Source organism: Thamnophis sirtalis, unplaced genomic scaffold (assembly GCF_051295495.1).
Source record: "Thamnophis sirtalis isolate CommonGarterSnake01/CBP01778 unplaced genomic scaffold, rThaSir2_p1.2 scaffold_6, whole genome shotgun sequence".
NCBI classification, from domain to species: Eukaryota; Metazoa; Chordata; class Lepidosauria; order Squamata; family Natricidae; genus Thamnophis; species Thamnophis sirtalis.
In genome coordinates, this window is record NW_028261386.1 from 128,738,693 (window position 1) to 128,759,314 (window position 20,622).

General features: G+C 41.7%; 1 protein-coding gene across 8 annotated transcripts in view; it reads left to right on the plus strand.

The window, feature by feature from the left end:
• KHDRBS2 (KH RNA binding domain containing, signal transduction associated 2) overlaps nt 1-20,622 on the plus strand; it is a 466,489-nt gene that overhangs the window by 418,804 nt on the left and 27,063 nt on the right. For 3 of the 8 annotated variants that reach the window (XR_015697102.1, XR_015697104.1, XR_015697108.1), the window contains 3 exons: nt 731-781; nt 1,597-1,620; nt 3,654-3,743. The gene's annotated coding sequence lies outside the window, so the exon portion shown is untranslated. Of the gene's footprint in view, nt 1-52; nt 184-730; nt 782-1,596; nt 1,676-3,653; nt 3,744-20,622 lie in introns of all 8 variants that reach the window. The other 5 variants (XR_015697109.1, XR_015697103.1, XR_015697106.1 and 2 more) reach the window with 4 other exon arrangements.

Sequence of the window (20,622 nt, forward strand, 5' to 3'; positions counted from 1 at the left end):
CACTGCCCAGTTGTTGCTATTCAACCTCAAAAACTCTATTTGTAATTTTCAGTGCTAATTATCACCTCCCTTGAAGGCAGTTTATAGAGGGCTGTTATTTCTTTTGAGAATATCAGACTTGATGGCTGATGATTATTAACGAAATATGTCGCAGGACTCAAAGGATGACTAAACGTTAAACAGGTAACAATAATAGTAACTGTAATTTTGAGTATGCAACAGCAATGTTAAATATTCCAAGTGATTAAGTTACTGATAGTTAAAAAAGTAAACCTGCCAAAAACTTAACAAATAGGCATTATAGGCTATTAAAACAGCTAATTAACATTAACTAGTGGCAACAAAAATTATGTTACAATATATAACCCTTGAGGCAATAAACAGAACTAAAATTAACAATAATAGTAATGCAACTCTTGCTAACAGTGAATATATAACCTACATTTCTATGACAAAAAGGAAGAATTTTATCGTAGGCAATCTTAAATGCAATTTTTTTATTTCCAGTGGCTTTTTGTCAATGTAATTGGTTTACTTTTTTGATGAGAGCAGAGAAAAGCTGGTGGCTGTGAGCCCATGTAAGATTTTTTTGCAGCTGGAGTTGCATGCTAACTTTCTTGACTAGTCTCTCAAACATGCCTTTTCTCTGTTGATTCAGCTGTGTACTTATTGATGTGGGCTCGGTTAGGTTGGCATCTGTCACACTGAATGTTCTGTCTCACTGTTTCAGGGATCTGAACATACTGGACAGGAAACTAGAAGACTCTTGCATAATGCCCAGGTAAGCAAAAAATACAGTCGATCAATGAAAACAGATGCTTTTCTGATAGAAGGTAATATCTGCAATCAGGGTTGAACTGGGGGGTCCTTGGTGTTCCCCGAGCTTAATGTTTTTCTTGCAGACATTTCATTATCCAGCTAGGTAACCTCATCAGTGCTGACTGACAATGTTACCTATTGGGTAGTGAAACGTCTGCAAGAAAACCATCAAGCTCAGAGAACGCCAGGGACCCAACGGGTTCCTTGCTTCTAGTAATTGTGAGGATTGTGTTGACTTCATGAAAATACTGCCGTTGTTGCTAGACAATTTCAGTTTATTCCAATTCCAAGGTTGCAGTTTTATCCATTCTTTCTTTGATGTGTCAGCCCCATCGACCAAAGTGGGATTTCTTTTTAGTGTAAACATGACCAGTTTGCAATGTAAACTTGAATCCTCATCTATCAAATACTGATAGCTTCCAAGATGTGATACAAGCTAAAACTATTCTGAAAAGAAAAGATACAGAACTACGCGGTGTTAGTTTTTGTGCTTGTCTATTTCTGGTGCCCAAGAAGCCACAGAATGGTTATGAATGTGATGTGTTGAGTTATTTTTTTTTTCTTTTAAAGATTGGAACATTTCTTTTCAAAATCAACATATGTATTATTACTTTTGGTAAATACGCTATCCATTAAGAGCAGAAAGACAGAACTGGTTTTCAAAATGCAATCTTGCGACTTTCAGGATTGAGCGGGTCAGCCTGTAATTGTGTTAGATTTTATTTTATATGAGATAGATTTCTGTCATGTATTGATTCATCTTCTTCCACTTTGCAGGCGAAGCCATCTCAGGTTGGCAAGGTACCAGCTTTTGAACTAGGAGAATTGACTGCTTTCTCACACCTGCTGACAGATTGTATATTCAGATACAACTTTTTTTTGTGCGTGTTGTGTTCTAGAAGTCAAGGGGCCAAGAGGAGCTTTCAGTTTTTCTTATACCTTCTTCTCATAATTTTTTCTTGGAGGGGAAAAAAATGGAATAATATAGCTATATAGCATTAATACAGCACACAATTCTGCAAAATGTCAATAACTAGAAGCGCTATTTATCAGCCAAGGTGGCGCAGTGGTTAAATGCAGCACTGCAGGCTACTGCTAGATCAGCAGTTCAGCGGTTCAAATCTCACCGGCTCAGGGTTGACTCAGCCTTCCATCCTTCCGAGGTGGGTAAAATGAGGACCCAGATTGTTGTTGGGGGCAATATGCTGACTCTCTGTAAACCGCTTAGAGAGGGCTGAAAGCCCTATGAAGCGGTATATAAGTCTAACTGCTATTGCTATCACAAAAGACAGCCGTCGTGCATAGATATTTTTGAGTCATTTTTGAGGCCACGCACTGGCAGCTAAAGTTAACTTGGCTGAAATTCACAAAGAGAATGTGTTTCCCACAGTTCATGATTCAGCTATAAGTAACCATATTACGGGCCCTGGGGTAAGTGTTCACACTGATATAATGACTATATACATATTTCTAGCAAAAGAACGGTCTAAATTGTAAGCAATTTCAAATTTTCACCCTTTGGCAATTCTTCCCATATTACCCAAGGGGTTGAAGAAGCTCTTTTCATAATTGAATCCTTTGTACGCGGCAGAGGATTCTAGAACATGCTAGATTGCCTTGGAATTTACTTTATATAGATGTCCAACTAAGCCAGTGGCATCTCATCTTAGCTCTGCGTGAAAGGAGAAGCTATCTAGGAGTGGAAAAATAACAGCAGTAGAGAAACACCTACTATTCATTTCTTTCACTTCCTTGTACACAGTTTGAAATAGCCACAAACCAAACCGATATATGTCTTGGTTTACTACAGCAATCAACCACAAAATGTGATCTTAATGCTCTGATCTCCCCTCTGGACTCAAGTGTATGGGTTTTTTTTTTCTCACTTAGACATTATTGAATACCCACATGGGTTATGTTGTGAGTACAAATGAGATATATCATAATTGCAAAGCATAACCCAGTAAGACATTACACCTGGCAGTACAAAAAGACATTTTCTTCTACTTCCCCAAGAAAAGAGCCGAGGTGGCGCAGTGGTTAGGGTGCAGTACTGCAGGCCACTTCAGCTGACTGTTATCTGCAGTTCAACGGTTCTAATCTCACCGGCTCAGGGTTGACTGAGCCTTCCATCCTTCCGAGGTGGGTGAAATGAGGACCCAGACTGTGGGGGCGATATGCTGACTCTGTAAACCGCTTAGAGAGGGCTGACAGCCCTATGAAGCGGTATATAAGTCTAACTGCTATTGCTATTGCTAAAGCACAACCTTTTTCTCTGCTGAAAAGCATTGGTTGGTGCATTTATGCCATTTGGACTTCTGGTCTATTCATAACTGGAAGTTTCACTGTTTGGCCCTTGGAGATCATAGAGTTTCTGCCCCCGCCCCCCAACTTCCTTAAGAACTACATTTACAAGATATTTTTTTTCAAACATAGAGCTTTGAACTTTATTTCAAAGCTTTGGAAATGGTCTACCCTGAAACCATTATCTTATTCTAGAGAGCCGGCAATGGGACAAATCCCGAAGTCTGTTTGGTTGCTAAACTTCAGCTATCTGGCCCAAGTTATGTGGTGCAATTTTACTGATCAGAGAAAAATCACCTAGCCTTCTAAATTGATTGGACGAAGGACCATATGCAAATAGTTGTCAGATGGATATAATTCTGCAGTGGATCAATGATTACAATTCCAATATTAACAAAGCATTAGTCGTGATTATAACTGGAGATCCTTTTAAAACGCGTAACAAGAAACAGTTTAGCAAATAACAGTTTGTTAAAGGAGACTCTTTTGAATCTGATATTCACTGACTTACTATCTCATTTCATTCATAGGGTCATTGTTGTTTCCAGGGAATTACATGAACCTTGGAATGGATTTTGGATTATACAAACCACATATTTAACAACAAAGAAGAAAGCAAGGTAGGGCAGCCTTCTTATCTAAAAGAAGAAGACAACTTTTCAATAAGGATTAGATTGACTCACTTTTTGTCATAGTAACTATTTTTGAGTTGGGACTCAAATCAGATTATTGGTGTTATGGCCCAGCAGGAGCCGTTGGAGCTACCACCAGACTCCGACAGCGAGGAGCCCTATGAGTCAGCTCTGGAGGATGTGGAGGACCCTGGACAGGGTTCTGACTCCGAGCAGGGCGCAGAGAGGCTGGTTGGCCACCAGGAGGCACCTGAGCCTTGGACTAATGGGGAGGAGACAAGGGAGAGTGAGCCAGACGCCAGCATTGAGTTGTTCCTGGATGCATGCCATCGAAGAGCTACTAGGAGTCAGGAACAGTTGCACAGTTACAGGAGGTAATTGCACTCAGCTGGTAGTCATTAGGCTCCTCTCCAGACTATAAAAAGACTGCTTGTGCACACATCCCTCTTGCAGAAATCAACGCAGGAACTAATGTTGGAAAACATTATTGTGATCTTGGCAGGCTGGATTGCTGCCAAGCCTTATTTGTTCTGGATTGCTGCCCAAGCTTGTCTGTGCCAGTTTGCTGCCAAGGACCTGTCTGTCTGATAATTAAATGCTGTAACTTATCTTTGGCTCAGAGTGTGTGTTGGGGTGGGATGAGGGGGGTCAGAACAATTGGGTATACAGCACAGGTGGTATTCAGCAGGTAGTGGAAATTTTGAGTAGTTTGGAGAATTGGTAAATATCACCTTTGACTGGCCCTGCCCCCATCTATTCTCTGCCTCCTGAGTTCCAGATGATCAGGAGGAAATGGGGATTTTGCAGTAGCCTTCCCCTGGAGTGGGGTGGGAATGGAGATTTTACAGTATTCTTCCCCTGCCACACCCACCAAGCCACGCCCACAGAACAGTAATAAAAAAAATTGAATCTCACCACTGGTATACACTGGTATGCATTGAAACTGCTGATCTTTAGTTTTTGGGCGGTGTAATTTATAAACATACCGTACACCCATATACACTTTGTGTCAGCATTCCAAGTATCATGTAGAATTAAATCAGAGTCCAAGGCAAAACGTTCCTTAAAGTTCCAATTTAATAAAGCAGACATCTTAGCACATTGCTATGGAATCCCAATTCTGGCAATACATCAGAATCCCACCCAGTTAAAAGTTCATGATCTTGTTCCCCACACCCACAATCCATCACATGGTCCAATCTTCTTCTTCCACGCTGGCATCCACACCCAGCTGTTTCCGGTCAGGTGCAAAGATGCGGAGACAAAAGATGACCTTGAGCTTCTAGAAAAGAATTTTTTTATTTTGAAAACAACACATTCTACCCCTTGCTATTCCCCTTCCTTATTGAGAGTGTGGCAGGCCAAAGATTCTTAAGGAACTGCTGCAGGCCTGACACATTGTTTGTATATCTGAAGGTCTGCTTCGAGACCTTTAGAAAATTCCTGAAGGGATTTTCAAAGCAAAATACTGTACATTTGGAAAAAAATGAAAAATAAGTCTTCAGGTATTTTTTAACAAAACCTAAAAGTAACTTTCTTAAAAGAGGGGCTACCTAGGTTATGAGAATCTAATGTGATTTTTTTCAACTGTTATCTTGCTATGCCCCACCCACGTCAAAATAGCATCTTCTTTGTATTTTATGAGACGCAGGTTAAATTGAAACGTGAGAAGATTAATTTGGATATCAATGGCTCAGTTTCTAAAAAGCTTCTAGTGCCTCAGGAAACTACCCGCCATGAAACTGCTGAATCGACAATCCTTAGCTTTCTTCCAATGCAAAATCCATTGCATTTTGTTCTGACCCCCCTCGTCCCACACCAACACACACTCCGAGCCAAAGATAAGTTACGACATTTAATTAACAGACAGACAGGTCCTTGGCAGCAAACCGGCACAGACAAGCTTGGGCAGCAATCCAGCACAGATAAGGCTTGGCAGCAATCCAGCCTGCCGAGCTGACAGTAATGTTCTCCGACATTCGTTCCTGCGTTGACTTCTGCAAGAGGGACGTGTGCACAAGCAGTCTTTTTATAGTCTGGAGAGGAGCCTAATGACCACCAGCTGAGTGCAGTTACCTCCTGTAATTGCGTAATTGTTCCTGACGCCTATTAGCTCTTTGGTGCCATGCATCCAGGAACAATTCACTGCTGGCGTCCGGCTCACTCTCCCTTGTCTCCTCCCCATTAGTCCAAGGCTCAGGTGCCTCCTGGTGGCCAACCAGCCTCTCTGCGTCCTGCTCGGAGTTGGAACCCTGTCCAAGGTCCTCCATATCCTCCAGAGCCGACTCATAGGAGCCCTCGCTGTCGGAGTCTGGTGGCAGCTGCAACGTCTCCTGCTGGACCACAACACATTTTCCTAACATAAATGTATATTTTGAAGAATTAGTGTTAAAATGTCCCATTAAAATATGCGGTTAAGAGCTGATTGGCCATATTGTAAAAGATAATCGTATGCGATTGAGATGGGCTCATCTAATTCATCTACACTTGATGAATAAATAAAATAAACAACAACAAATAAATGATGTAAGGCTGTATCAGACTGCTGGGTCAGATCAGGGCCCGTCTTAGTATAACGTATTGTTTCTAATTCTGCCTAATCAGATGCCTCTGAGGTGCTTTCAAGCAGGAGTTGGAAAAATATTCTTCTTTCACTATTTTCCCCTTGCCACTGGCATGGAAAAAGATGTTGAGTTTCAACTGAACTGACCTCTATGAATTCATCTAATCTCCTTTTTAAAAAAAAGACACCTAAATTAATAATCACTATCTGGGGTTTGCATGGTGTGCTTCCTTTGTCTCTTATTAATCTCTTTTCAGTCAACTTCACGGAATGCTTTTTGCTGATTTGAGGAGATGTTTGAATGCTTGAATGTTTATTTTATTTATATGCCGCCCTTTTCCCCCGAAGGGGACTCAGGGCGGCTCACAACTCAACCAAGGGAGGGGGATGCAGACAAAAATTAAAACGACACGCAACAATACATAATTTAAAACACACAACAGTCATACCATTCGAGAAAGGGGTAGAAGCTTCTTAGCCCCAGGCCTGTCGGAATAGCCAGGTTTTAAGGGCTTTGCGAAAGGTCTGGAGGGTGGTGAGGGTTCGAATCTCCACAGGGAGTTCGTTCCAGAGGGTCGGAGCGGCCACAGAGAAGGCCCTCCTCCAGGTAGTCTCCTTGCTAATCATGTTTTGCACCACCATCATTTTCCTCCATTGCTTCCTTTTTCCCCTAAGCTAAAGATCAAGTGGTTCTAAGATTTTTCTCATAAATCCTGATCATTTCGGTTGTTCTGTTCTGCACATTTTCCAGCTGTCTTTTTTCAAATGTAGAAACAAGTGAGAATCAAGTTGGTGTAGTGGTTAAGGCATCTGACTAGATATTGGGAGGTTGTGAGTTCTAATCCCATCTCCTTGTGCCAGTCACTCTCTCAGCTCTAGGAAGGAGGCAGTGGCAAGACACTTCTGAAAAAAAAACACCTTGCAACGAAAGCTGGCAGGAGTCAACATTGACTCAAAGGCAGATTGGACTGCAATATTGGCCGTTTCACTTTTAATCCCTTTCCTAATGTGGCATTTTGTCTTTTTCAGAACTCCCAGAATCTCAATTAATTATTATTTTTTTCCTCATGCTGTCAGGCAATTCAGGTTGTTCCAGTCCTTACCTATCTAGATGGTTTCAGACTGGGGAAAGCAGACTTTCATCAGTAAATTGAAACATGAATTAGAAGGCAGAATAATTAATCAGCTTCCAGATGGTTCACAATCTTAATTGTGCAGAAATTTTTACTAGGTTAGATAAATTAAGTGCGTGTGCCCGTCTTATTCAGAAGCGTGGTTTTGCAAAGATGTTTAAATTAGGAACAATCATTTAGTTGCCATGTAACATATTATGAAAGAAGTAAAGATGTCTTTAAAAATTATCTTTAGATACGATCACAAAAAAAGACATATCAGACTAAAAAAATTAACCGCATCAATCAGATTCTGGGTTAAATACAGTCTAAGAAAGACAGTGATACAAAATAATCGGAGACAACTGTGGGACCTGGCACTATTTGCAAATAAAAGCTAAATAAATAAATAAATTGCAAATAATAACGCCATGCTTTTAATGAGATTTTCCTCTTTTTTCCCCCCAGTATTGCATATAAATTATTGGTGTCAGTTTTGTCTTATCAAAGCTGATAAATCCTTGATGGAAGACTGGAAAACTAACATAAAATACTGCTATTTCTTTTCCGAACTATCATATGTATTATTAACAGAAAGATCAATTTAGATCAATTTAGATCAGTGTTTCTCAACCTTGGCAACTTGAAGATGTCTGGACTTCAACTCCCAGAATTCCCCAGCCAGCGAATTCTCTGGCTGGGGAATTCTGGGAGTTGAAATCCAGACATCTTCAAGATGCCATGGTTGAGAAACACTGATTTAGATCAATTTGGATTCATAAAGGGTACAGATTAAATAGAATATAAAGTCCATTGTACTGTATTACCTAATAAAATCTTAAAGCATTGGAAAGCTCCTATCTCGGTGAATATTCCCAAATCACCTTTCGCCTCAAACAATTCAACTTGTCATTCTAGAAAAACACTGTGCCTAAAGTTCAGAAAGCATGAAGACTCTTAAATCAGTAAATCCCTAGTCAGGTTAATAGAATCAACCGAGGCATGTCTACAGCATGCCTTTCTGCACTGAGATGCTGAATACCAAGAATATGGAATAATTGTTTTTATTAGAACATAACTAATTATGTAAATATCTATGCAGGCTATTATACCATATTTCTTTTTCCTAAGCTTGGTATACAAGAGTTTCCCTGCTTTGATTACAGTTATAGATTAGTGATGATTTGTAGGCTTGTTTCCTATAGTAGCATGTAGGTATTTTCCTATCATTTAAGTATAATTCAGGAAGACAGAAGGTGTACTTGGAAAACAAGATAGACAAGATATTTTGGATTCATAAAGGGTACAGGGTTCGCAACTTGGGAGTCCTCCTGGACCCACAGCTGACTTTTGAACATCATTTGTCAGCTGTGACCAGGGGGGCATTTGCCCAGGTTCGCCTGGTGCACCAGTTGCGTCCCTACCTGAACCGGGAGGCTCTCACAACAGTCACTCGTGCCCTTGTGACCTCTAGGCTGGAGTACTGCAACGTGCTCTACATGGGGCTGCCCTTGAAGAGCATTCGGCGACTTCAGCTTGTCCAGAATGCAGCCGCGCGAGCGATCGTGGGTGCGCCTCGATTCACCCACGTAACACCTATCCTCCGCGAGCTGCACTGGCTGCCTGTTGATCTCCGGGTGCGCTTCAAGGTGCTGGTTGTCACCTACAAAGCCCTTCATGGTATTGGATCTGGGTACTTGAGAGACCGCCTACTGCCAATTACCTCCACTAGACCAATAAGATCCCATAGACTAGGCCTCCTCCAAATTCCATCAGCCGGCCAATGTCGACTGGCTACTACTCGGAGGAGGGCATTCTCGGTGGCCGCTCCGACCCTCTGGAACGAACTCCCCGTGGAGATTCGTACCCTCACCACCCTCCAGGCCTTCCGCATAGCCCTTAAAAGCTGGCTGTTCCGACAGGTCTGGGGCTAAAGACTTGCAACCCCACTCGAATGGTATGGCTGTTGTGTTTTTTAACGGTGTATGGTTTTCATGTTTGTAACTTGTCTGTTTTTCCCCTCCCTTGAGTTGTGAGCCGCCCTGAGTCCCCTCAGGGAAAAGGGCGGCATACAAATAAAGTAAAATCTAAATCTAAATCTACAGATCAAATAGAATATAATTACACTTTTGCAGAGGTTCGTATTTCTTTCCTTAACATTTTTCAGTGAAACTAGAAGTTCTAACGTTGCTATGTGTTGTACCTATGAAAACAAACCAGAAATTGCAGTTGGTCTAATTAGAACCACAAGATTATTAAATGGAAGTAACTAAATCTGGGATTTAAACACTTTCTCCTGTATAAATCTATCAGGAGTTTAAACACTTCTTCGTTAAATGAGGTAAAACGAAGTGAGCATTAGTGGCAGTGGCACTTCAATTATGGGAGAGTCTTTCAGGAGGAAAAGAGAATTAACTTTTTCTTTACTGAAGCCTTCTAAGTATTTTAGATCGCGTAGCCTAGGTGCTTCTGTAGTATGACTTTTTGATTTTCTGTGGTTTTAGACCGTGTTTATTGTTGCAATTATTATCTAGATGCTCAGTGGATTTGTCATACTTGTAACTTTTTAAATAACATGTGCAAAGAACGTAAAAATAAACCGTGTAAAAATAAACCATGTGAATATTCCGTTATTCATATTCAGAATTTTAGGAACATTCACTGGCAAAATAAGGGATTCGTTCCCCTTTGATTGATTTTGGGGAGGTTTCCCCACTTCTTGTTCCACCTCCATTTCCGCTGCTTCTATTTTGTTTTCTTAAAGCAAGGCAATATCGTTTAAATTTATATACCGCTTCACAATGCTTTACAGCTCCCTCTAAGCAGTTTACGGAGTCAGCATATTGCCCCCAACAATCTGGGTCCTCCAGTGACGTGCGGTCAGCTTTAGGGCTGGTGAGGCACTTTTTAGACTTGTGGACTTCAACTCCCAGAATTCCACAGCCAGGCATGCTCAGTTCTGATTTAAAGCAACAGCATTTTTCCCCCTTGCAAAATAAGTTTTCCCATTTCTTTTTATTCTCCCTCCCCCTCCTTCCTCCCTCTCTCCCTCCCTCCCCCCTCTCTCAAACAGACACACACAAACAGAGAAATTGGATCCCTCTCTCACTCTCAAACAAACACAAACACAGAAGTTGGATTGGATATATTTTCCAAAGGCTTGAAAGCAGCTCCTCTGCCATACCCCCCCTTCCCCTGCTGCCTTCCGATCAAACTTTTTGAATTCTTCCCCCCTCCCCACACACACACCTTTTCCAGCTGTTTCAGAGACGATTTCAACTCTGCTTCTCCCTGCCCTGCCGTGCCCTCCCCTCATGAAAGGCCAGAGCTCGGAGTCAGACTGAGCTAGTTGCTCCCAGAGAACTCTAAAAAGCCTCTAAAAATGCCCTCTACAGGAGGCGAGAGAACACGTGCATCATTTGCATAAGGAATTTTTTGCTTGTTAACCCTTGCTTAACTCTTAAAAGGCAAAAAATTCCTTATGTAAAAGAGGCCCCTAGTTCTCTGGCCTCCTCCTATGGTTAACACAAAGCACTGTTCCAAGTTACTGTGAATCTGGCAGCAACTACCTTGGCTTTAATTATTTTTTAAAAATTCTTTAAAATTCTTTCCTTTTCCTCATGACTGGTGAGGCCACGCCTCCCTTGCCTCTAGTGACTGCACGTCCCTGGGGTCCTCGTTTTACCCACTTGGGATGGAAGGCTGAGTCAACATTGAGCGTGTCAGCATCAAACTCCAGACTGTGGACAGAGTTTATCTGCAATACTGCATTCTAAGCACTGCACCACCACAGCTCCTTCTTAAAGAAAGAAGGAAAGGGATGTGACGCTCTTTGCTTATTTCATCCTATTTGTGGAGGTTGTTGATCTGTGTCAGTGAGAATAAGTGATGCCAAGAAACAGAAGATCAGTTATCTTATAAATGTGATATCATACTTTAAGACAATTTTTTTTGCATAATATTTTTATTTCCATTTCATTCTATACAATCACATGTTTACTGTGCATAACCGGGGCATATAACATTGAGTAATAAACACAGCCCTCACTTATATAGAAAATGCCCCCTACAATACAAACTGAATATACCACCTTGACCCACCATACACCCTCTTTCAACCCCCTCCAACTTTCATTCTTCCTTCTCACATACCCCTCTACACCTACTTCCCCTCCCCCTCTATCTAACCCTAACCCTATCACTCCTTCTTTTAATCCATTCCCTCCCTTCCTTCTCCTCCTCCTCTCTCTCACTCTCTCTCCACCCTCCTTCTTCTTTCACTCAGCTCCTCCCTTCGGTATACTTCTATTACCTTCCAATATATTCAGTTTGTTCTGTTTTGACACTAACATTAAAAAACCACAGTATACAAGTGCAATCATGCTTTAGAATTTAACACATATTATATTTCCTCCCTCCCCCTAAATCCCCACCTCCCTTCCCTCCCCCTGACTTCCCAGAGCCCATACATGGTATAACTTTTTGACAATCACAGTCTAAAATATCTCTACATTGAACTCAGCTTCTACTTTAAGACAATTTTATTGGGTAGCCAGCTGGTGAATTCTGGGAGTTGAAGTTCACAACTCTTAAAACTGCCAAGGTTGGAGAATCCTGGTGTAGATATTAATTCAATAACATTCCACCCTGATGATGTTCCATAGGCCATTGAACACAGGGCTATTTCCTTCAATAGTGGGTGAGTGGGTGGGTTGGTGTTCTGACCCCCCCCCCATCGCTGTCCAAGAACGAAAGCCAAAACAAACGTAAAAGAGAATGTTTTTTAATCAGTCCAGACTCTCGTTGGCTGAAAGCCACATAAACAAAGAGATAAGCACTCTGGCAGCAAGTCCTACAAAACTTGGCAGCAATGCAAACAAACTCTGGCAGCAATCCAGCCTGCCAAGTTTGTTTCTTGTTAGTCCTTAACGTTGACTTCTGCAAATGGATGTGGCATAAGCAGTCTCTTTTATAATCAGGAGAGGATCTTAATAAGCATCAGCTGAGCATAATCATCTCGTATAATTACGCAGTTGTTCTTGCCGCCGAGTAGCCCTTCGACGGCGTGCATCCCGAAACAACTCACAAGTGTTTTCCAGATCACTCCCTCTGATCCAAGGCTCCGGCGCCACCTGGTGGCCAACCAGTCTCTCCTCGCCCTGCTCGGAGTCGGCACCCTGTCCAGAGTCCTCCACCTCCTCCAGGGCCAACTCATAAGACCCCTCACTGTCGGAGTCTGGCGGCAGCTCCAACGGTTCCTGCCAGGCCACAACAGGTTGGCATTGTACAATAAAACAAAACAAAAAATGTTTTATTGTATGTGATCTTCCTGGGTACATATCATCTGTTCTGCCTCTCTATTATGTAAAGCACCCTGTGTCATTCAGATTTTGATTTGGTATAATTTTTAGCTTAAGTTTGTTTTTCCAGAGGACGAAGATCAATCACCATCTAATAACTAGATACCCCCTTAAAATTCAAGAAATATCAGTAGTACGAAGAATATCAGCAAAACAATAAACCACAACAGGGAGAAATGAACCCTATGAATTTTGGGTAACACTGAAGTGAATTAGTCCACAGCTTCGTAAATTGAACTTAGATATTTCTTCTCTTTTCCAACATGTCATGCACGAGAGTGTTTTGTGGGTTGGAGTGTGCAGCCAAGCCCATTATGTTTATTTTCTAGTTTTGTGGATTTATATTTTTTTTAGCCGAAAGCTTTCAGAAATGCCATTTGCCATCTGCAGTATAAATTGGGACAGCCAGTGTTTACCTGTTTAGAATTCTGCTACCTCAATTCCCTTTTTGTAGTACCTAGGCCTAACTTAAAATGACACCGAACTATTCGCACACAGACACGTAAATCCATCTTCCAAATGAAGAAGAGTCTCTAGGATTATGAAATGGTCGACTGGCAAATAACAGTAAAATTTGAATCACGCATCCTTTCTAGGAGGGATTGATTTCTGAAGAAGTGCATGATCACAGTTAGCCCTTGACGTTCTACTACCACAATTCGATCCAAAATTTCTATGGTTAAGTGTTCTGACCCCCCTCGTCCTACATCAAAGCACGCCGCCGAGACAAAGATACTGCAAGGATTTATTAACACAGAGACAGGACCTTGCCAGCAAGCCAGCACAGACAAGATGTTGGCAGCAATCCAGCATAGACTAACCTTGGCAGCAATCCAGCCTGCCAAGCTAGTCACTAAAGTTCTCCAACTTTAGTGAATACGGTGACTCCTGCAAAAGGATGTGTGCACAATCATTCCTTTTATAGTCTTGAGAGGAGCCTAATTACCACCAGCTGAGTGCAATTATCTCCTGTAACTGCGCAACTGTTCCTTACGTCTATTAGCTCTTCGGTGCCGGGCATCCAGGAACAACTCCCTTGTCTCCTCCCCACTGCTCCAATGCATGACGTCCGGTCACACTTCCTTGTCTCCTCCTCACTAGTCCATGGCTTAGGCGCCTCCTGGTGGCCAACCAGCCTCTCTGCACCCTGCTCGGAGTTGGAACCCTGTCCAGGATCCTCCACATCCTCCAGAGCCGACTCATAGGGCCCCTCGCTGTTGGAGTCTGGTGGCAGCTCCAATGGCTCCTGCTGGGCCACAACAGAGACCTATAGTGCATGCACCAGAGGTGACATGCAGAGTCATCTCTGTGGGCAGGCATGCCATTGCCCGCTGCTCTTCTGGTTTCCAGAGTGCACCTGGTCTTCACACGTGCCAGAACGCCGGAAACCCAAAGACCAACTGGCCAGTGCCCGTTGGCCACCTGGTCTTCAGGTTTCCAGTATGCATGCCAGTTGGTCTTTGGGTTTCCAGCATTCCAGCGCATGCGCATGCACACATTCTAGTTTGGGCACTCAGTGCTGAAAAGATTTGCCCTCACTGCTATAGAATATGACCGCATCCATTTGGATCAGAGGTGGGTTCCTACCAGTTCGCACCTATTCGGTAGAACCGGTTCGTCCAATCTACCTAACCGGTTAGAAGAGGTTCCACCAGTGGACCCGGAAAGCAGGCCACACCTACAGAAGAGGTTCCAATTTTTTTTGAAACCCACCACTGGTCCTTGGATATGATTATTCTACACTATCAAAGCTCATATTTATAAAACTCAGTGCCTCTGTGGAAGGTAAGGATGACTACTGCGTTTGTGGGGCAATCAGAACATTGTGTGTGTTGAAGTTGTTTTAACGCAAACCAAAGATGCCTTTTAAAAAACAAGTTTACATCCTATTTTTACGCATGCCAGTGCTGTGTGTGAGGTAATTTAAGGTGGTTCTGACAAGTGTCGTCGGCATCGTATCCGGTCACATGGACGGCAAGCCACTCCCATCCAGTCACATGGGTGGCAAACCACTCCCATCTGGTCACATGGGCAGCAAGCCACTCTCACAAAGGAGGCCACACCCACAGAGTAGGCTCGAACAATTTTTGAAACCCACCACTGATTTGGATTGAAAGAAAATATTTCTAGAGGCCACCATTATTTTTTTCTGAGGGGACTTCCCAAACATATGGAAAACTTCCAGGCATACGATCATCACAATCCTCAATCGCCTTCTCTGTGCTAATTTCAGCCGGAAAAAATACTGAAAATTACCACAGTTTACAACAAAGGCGACAAACCCATATTTCAGGGTCCGCAAGAGGACAACCTTGTGTCCCTCTGAAACTCCTTAAAGCAATGGTTTCTTTTTCTGGGACTTTGTGGTTTGCCCTTATTGCAGTTGCGGGAAAAGTTGTGTGTCCTTTTGACCTGAGAAACTGCTTAAAGATTCCTCCTACATGAACCCGTGTAGTGATTCTTTCACTTTTCTGGGGTTTAAGTGCAGAGTTTGCCTAGTAGCAACAGCAGTTAGACTTATATACCGCTTCATAGGGCTTTCAGCCCTCTCTAAGCGGTTTACAGAGTCAGCATATCGCCTCCACAGTCTGGGTCCTCATTTCACCCACCTTGGAAGGATGGAAGGCTGAGTCAACCTTGAGCCGGTGAGATTAGAACCGCTGAACTGCAGATAACAGTCAGCTGAAGTGGCCTGCAGTACTGCACCCTAACCACTGCGCCACCTCGGCTCTTAGTAGAGGCCTGGTTTTGTTTCCCATCTACTCTGACTCGGCTTCAGGAGACTAAAAGATCAGCTTCCCACACCAGAAATACTGAAGCTAATCAGCATCTCTAAGACAATGAAATCCCCCCCCCCCAGTTATAAATGCATTAGTTAAACCCCAAGGATGATTTGGGAGCTGAACTCAGCGAAGACTTTTATTCAAATCTTATTCCAAACACTGTTTCATTACTATATTTACAAACTTTTCCTAACAGATGAGTTTAATCCATAGAATGCTGCTTTGACAATACTTTTTAAGAAAAAAAAAGTTAAAATTTAATTTAAAAAATAAGAAAAAATAACATTCTGGGAAGGAAATCTGTTTATTTGAAATTTTGGTGTTTCTCTTTGTGACCGTATATGTATATTCCACCACATTTTCTTTTGCTTGCTGAAGCCCATTTTGTTGTTGTTTTGTCCTATTGTTATTATTAATGTTGTTTTTAATAGAAAGGCAGCAATTTAGGGGGGGAAAAACCTTTACACTACTGTAAACAATAATTATGATATTAAATCTGGACTATCTTTTGTTTAATAAATGAGAATCGCTTTTCTCATCCAGGAGAACAAACAGAACTAATCCCTTCACTCTCCTATCATCAAAATTGATCTTAATCGAGGCACTGTCTTATTTATTTATTTTTAATATATTTACATATTTAATTTTAGAAAAAGATCAGGCAGGGAGAAAGTTTCAAGCAGATCTAATCTTTTCATTTTTTTTGGCAACATTTTCTTACGTGCTTCATTATATAGCATAATAAATATTTGCTTATCCAAGAATTATGCATTCTCTTTTTTTAAAAAAAAAGATTTTTTATTAAACACACAATAAAACATTGCACATAGTGCAACCATCTTAGCTTTGTCTTTGCCATACATACTAAAATATAACATAAATATCGTATAAACCTTGCTTATTTACATTTTGTCTATTCATTATTTACAAATATAAAGACATACTACTTCTATCTGTATTGCTTTCGAGTTTATCTTATTCACTTTCAGTCTGCTATAATTACATTAATTGCGCTCTACATGGGGATACCCTTGAAAAGCATTCAGAGACTGCAGCTAGTCCAGAATGCGGCCGCGCGAGCGATATTGGGTGCACCGAGGTACACCCACGTTACACCTGTCCTCCGCGAGCTGCACTGGTTACCAATTGGGCTCAGGACGCAATTCAAGGTATTGGTTATTACCTTTAAAGCCCTACATGGCTTAGGGCCAGCGTACCATCGAGACCGCCTACTGCCACATACCTCCCAGCGGCCAGTAAGATCCCACAGATTGGGCCTCCTTCAGATGCCGTCAGCCAGAGAGTGTCAGCTGGCAGGCCCCCGGAGGAGAGCCTTCTCTGTGGCTGCTCCGACTCTTTGGAATCAGCTACCCCCAGAGATCCGGACCATGCCCACTCTCATGGCCTTCAGGAAAGCGGTAAAAACCTGGCTGTTCCGGCAGGCCTGGGGCTGTTGACCTCACTGTTGAGGTCCAGCCCCAATTAGAATGAATGTATGTGGTGTTGCGATTCTAAATCATTTTTTTTTGTAAGCCGCCTGGAGTCCTTCAGGATTGGGCAGCATATAAATTTTATTATTATTATACAATTGTATCACAGCGGCCAGTTGTTTCGCTGGATTTGGCATTGGTTACTAGTCGGGCCCCACCCAGGGGCCTAGGACGTTGTAACGTATTTTCGTAATATGCGTGCAGTTCCAAGCAGTGCGGCTTTTGCATTTGACTGATGGTGATTTTGTCAATTTTTAACTGTTTTAAATGTAATTCCAGTGCTTTTGGAATAGCACCCAGTGTGCCAATTACCACTGGAATTATCACTGCTGGTTTTTGCCATAGTCGTTGAATTTCGATTTTTAAGTCCTGGTATTTTGCGATTTTTTCATGTTCCTTCTCGGCGACCCTGCTATCACCTGGTATTGCGATGTCTATGATTGTGACCTTATTTTTCTCAACCAATGTGATGTCTGGTGTATTATGCGCCAGTATTTTGTCTGTTTATATGCGAAAATCCCACAAGATCTTGACCATCTGATTTTCGGTGACTTTTTCAGGCTGATGTTCCCACCAGTTTGTTGCTGTTTTAATATTATAATTTTTGCACAAATTCCAATGGATCATTTGTGCTACTGAATTGTGCCGCAATTTATAATCAGTCTGCGCAATTTATTATTATTATTATTATTATTATTATTATTATTATTATTATTATTATTATTATTATCATTGTTGTTGTTGTACAATTGTATCACAGCGGCCAGTTGTTTCGCCGGATTTGGCATTGGTTACTAGTCGGGCCCCACCCAGGGGCCTAGGACGTCGTAACGTATTTTCGTAATATGCGTGCAGATCCAAGCAGTGCGGCTTTTTGCATTTGACTGATGGTGATTTTGTCAATTTTTAACTGTTTTAAATGTAATTCCAGTGCTTTTGGAATAGCACCCAGTGTGCCAATTACCACTGGAATTACCACTGCTGGTTTGTGCCATAGTCGTTGAATTTCGATTTTTAAGTCCTGGTATCTTGCGATTTTTTCATGTTCCTTCTCGGCGACCCTGCTATCACCTGGTATTGCAATATCTATGATTGTAACCTTGTTTTTCTCAACCAGTGCGATGTCTGGTCTACTATGCGCCAGTATTTTGTCTGTTTGTATGCGAAAATCCCACAAGATCTTGACCATCTGATTTTCGGTGACTTTTTCAGGCTGATGTTCCCACCAGTTTGTTGCTGTTTTAATATTATAATTTTTGCACAAATTCCAATGGATCATTTGTGCTACTGAATTGTGCCGCAATTTATAATCAGTCTGCGCGATTTATTATTATTATTATTATTATTATTATTATTATTATTATTATTATTAATAATAATGCATGCATGCATGCATGCATGCATGCATACATACATACATACATACATACATACATACATACATACATACTTCTAATTTCCCATTCTATAAATCCTAATCATTTCTTATTTTAGGTCCCTCCTTTCTGTTCCAACCATCGATAAAATTTATTCCAGGTCTTGTAGTATTCTGTTTCACCTTTATTTTTCAATTCCCACATCAATCTATCCATTTCAGAATTTTCCTAATCACTTCCTCTTCTAGTGGAATTTTCCTGTTTTTCCAGTTTTGGGCAAAGACTATTCTTGTTGTTGTTGTTGTAATATGTATTATTAAGTAGGTTACCCCTTTCCTATATTTCTCATTTATAATTCCCAGAATAAATAATTCTGGTTTAAATTCTATTTCCTCTCCATTTAACTCGGTTCCACCACAAAACCGTGGTAGACTAAAGCGCGTGTGACTAAAGCGCGGTGACAAAACCGCACCATCAAAACCGCGCGACAACAGCGTGCCGACAACAGCGCGCCGACAGAAGCGCGCTGTAACATAACCCTAAAAATAACCCTAAACCTAACCCTAAACCTAACGCTAAACCTACCCTAAACCTACCCTAAACCTAACCCTAAACCTAACCCTAAACCTAACCCTAAACCTTACCTTAAGTTAAATCGCGCTTCTGTCTGCGCGCTGTTGTCAGCACGCTGTTGTCGGCGCGCTTTTGACATCACGGTTTTAGTGCTGCGGTGTTGTCGGCGCGCTTTTGACGTTCGTGGTTATGTCGTGCCACAATTTAACTCTGTCAGCCATATGTGAATTTTCCGCAATATTCCTTTGCTTTTCACATGACCACCACATATGGTGGTATGTGCCTGATTTGTGATTGCATTTCCAACATTTTGGTGATAAATTCCTAAACATTTTTGCTAATCTCAGTGGCGGAAGGTGCTAACCTATTAAACATTTTATAATAATGCTCTTTGTTCGGTATTGCCAACGTTATTTTTCTATTTCTTTTCCATAATTCCAAGAATTATGCATTCTCCATGGGCTGTGGCAATTCAGACATCCACCTGTTACTCAAATGCTCACTCGATTTACAAGCAAGGTACTCATCTGACAAAATGCAGATGAAAGGGATAACTATTTGGGCAACTCCAAAGCCTCATCCCTTCATTACCATTTATACAAAAATGTACACATACAAGAATCATAGAATTTTATTTTTTGCAGCCACCACATAGCTTAAGATACTCTTTTTACTGTGGCTAGGTTTAGGTTTATTAGATTTATATGCCGCCCTTCTCCCAAGGACTCAGGGCGGCGTACAACATTAAAAGAAACACATAATACAAAAGTTTTAAAAAATTAAATAGAATATCCCAAACCCAATTAAAATTGACAATGACATTTTTTTTTAAAAAAAATTCAAATTAAAATTAACAGTGATCAATAATTTATTTTGTTTTGTTCAGGCCAGGCTGGTTTGCTGGAAAAGCCAACGTTTTAGGGCACGTCGGAAGAACCGGAGGTCGGGGATTATAAGAAGCTCCGGGGGCAGCTCATTCCAGAGGGAAGGCGCTCCCACAGAGAAGGCTCTCCTCCTGGGGGTCGCTAGCCGACACTGTCTGGCCGACGGCACCCTGAGGAGGCCAACTCTGTGGGATCGCTCTGGACGGTGGGAGGCTACCGGTGGCAGGAGGTGGTCTCGCAGGTACCCTGGGCCTGTAAGGAATGGCAAAAGCAATGAAATTGGCGAAAAAAATTGTAGATCCTTCTACTTAGACTACAGATGGTTATCATACAGTCACATCTCAGGAAAACAAAGTGAGCAAGGCACCCATCAAACAAGTATTCAAAGGCCCTGTGCACAAATTGGAACAACTGTGGTCATCATTATGCACAATCCATTATGTGGGTTAATGGGATTGTAGTAGAGTGGTTTCAAACGTTTATTACGTATCTTACCATTAATTATTGAATATGTCAGGGAGGCACTGTTGAACACTTTACTGTGCCAATCTCTGTCCTGCTTTTCATATTCAAAAAAAAAAAAAATCACATTACCAAAGGCAAATAAAAACTCATGTACACCTCTGCCATGGAGAACCGAGGTGGCGCAGTGGTTAAATGCAGCACTGCAGGCTACTGCTAGATCAGCAGTTCAGCGGTTCAAATCTCACCGGCTCAGGGTTGACT